At 42.7% G+C, this 2,058-nt stretch overlaps 1 non-coding gene across 1 annotated transcript; it reads left to right on the top strand.

Annotated features, from left to right (window-relative positions):
- Positions 1-805: 805 nt before the first annotated feature.
- TRNAG-GCC lies at positions 806-876 on the top strand. The gene has a single exon. It is a non-coding gene; the product is annotated as a tRNA-Gly (tRNA).
- Positions 877-2,058: the final 1,182 nt, after the last annotated feature.

Below are 2,058 nucleotides of genomic sequence, written 5' to 3'. Positions count from 1 at the left end.
GGGCTGTGGTGCCCCAGGCTCTGTAGCTCAGCTCCAGTTGAATAGCAAGTGCCACGGGCCAGGTTGGGCCATTGCCTGGCATCCCAGTGGGATGAGAGCCGCCTCAGCTGCTTGACTCCAAGCTGGCCCTGAGTCCTGAAGCCAGTCCTCCTGCCCTTGCCAGGGTAACAAAACCTGATGGTACTGTTGCTAATTTAGTCCTATTATTTCCTGACTGGGATGGGTGCCTGGCTTTCAGGTAGCATTTTAAGCTTTTGATTTTACCTAGTAAGCCCTAAATAGTTAAGTGATGACTGTTTGAGAGATGACCAGTGTTGCCACGTGTTGTCTGGCTGGGTAAATGGATCCCACCTTCACATGTGAAGCCTGACACTTGTTTTGCAGGCTGTGAACAAAACCCAACACTTTTAAGATTCCAGATAGCTAACAAATGGACTCTTAAACAACTACCAATGTAAAAAGACCCCGTTTTCCAAACAGACAGAGTGGAAGATAGGGCAGTCTTTTATGTCCCAGCAGAGTGATCAAAGGTCCAGGATGTCTAATTTGGCTGATCTGCTTTCTGTAAATAATTAAATATTCGTTAGACCTCTGGGCTCTGTAGCACTTCCCTATTCCTGTTCTGCCTCTTCACTGCACTGGTTCTCTTGTCTTGGCCTCTCAGCTGAAATCCGAACATGTATAAGGAGTCCACGCAGAGATGATCTTCAGGAAGCTGGATACTTTCGAAAGGAACATTTAATTTTTATGGAAATAAAGAAAGACTGACCACCTTTCTGTAAACGAGTTAAAAATATCTTACCTGGCATTGGTCATTCAGTGGTAGAATTCTCGCCTGCCATGCTGGAGGCCTGGGTTCGATTCCCAGCCAATGCAACAGCTGCATCTTTTTCCCGAGGAGGTGGTGGATTCACCATCCCTGAAGGTTTTTAAGATGAGACTGGATGTAGCACTTAGTGCCATGGTCTAATAACCACAGCAGTGTTGGATGAAGGGTTGGACTTGATGATTTTGAAGGTCTTTTCCAACCCAATTGCTTCTATGATTCCATTTTATGATTCTACAATTCTATGATTCTCAATATCTGTAAATTAAGGAGGTTTTGACAAAATGGCCTTCAGATCAATAGTTGGAGAGTGCTGGCAGGATCACCTGTTCTGTCTGTTAGGTTGCCTTGCAACCCTCTTAATATTCGGATTGAAACAGCTGTAATTTCTTGGTTCTCAAAACAAGCTTTACTGTCTCAACTTCCCATTCTGCAGTGAAAGAGCAAGAGTAAGGAGGGATAGATGCTTTTGTGGAAAAGGAGAATGAAATTGCTACTGGACAGCCAGGAAATAAAAGAGTTTGTTAAAGATAGATATTACCTTGCTAAATAACAGGGAGTGTTGCTTGCCTGCATCTATAGATGTACATGATGAGCTCACTTTTCTGACTGTTCTCTTTCATGTTTCCTATTTCCCTGAATATTTAATGTGGGATTTCTCCACAGGAGAAATGACTCAGTCCATGCAAACCACCAACTCTCCCACTTACCCTCCTGTGAAGGAAAATTTATTTTAGTTGAACTGGGTGATTACAGTCAAGGAAGAGAAACATTTGCCTTTTTGAGCAGGGAAGTCAAAGAACCCTCAGAGATGGTGAGTTCTTAAATGAGATTAATGGCATCTCCTGGATGATCCCCTTGCATCCCTAAAGAAAGAACAAACTCTAGGCCACACTGGATGTGCTCTGACTTCAAGCCCACATATCACCTCACAAAGTATGACTCAAAACACACTCTTCGGTAGTTTAGAGGTAATATAAATTGATACAGACATTACAGGAAACTGAAACAGATTAGACATCAGCCTGCAGTGGCTTGGCCAAAACCCATGACTATACGGCCTTTCTTCTTTGAGGTCTGAATGTAAGTACTTCAAGCATGATGGACTTAATCGTCATCTATACATATATTTTCATGCAAATATAGGTACATACATATGTATCTCACATGTATCACACACACCTCTCTCTACATATGCACATGTATGATGAGAACCACATGAAATAACATCT

Source organism: Pipra filicauda, unplaced genomic scaffold, assembly GCF_003945595.2.
Source record: "Pipra filicauda isolate LSUMZ 115617 unplaced genomic scaffold, ASM394559v2 scaffold279_size1008630_pilon, whole genome shotgun sequence".
Classification (NCBI taxonomy): Eukaryota; Metazoa; Chordata; class Aves; order Passeriformes; family Pipridae; genus Pipra; species Pipra filicauda.
Note: the sequence above shows the minus strand (reverse complement) of the source record. Positions and strands in the feature narration are given on the sequence as shown.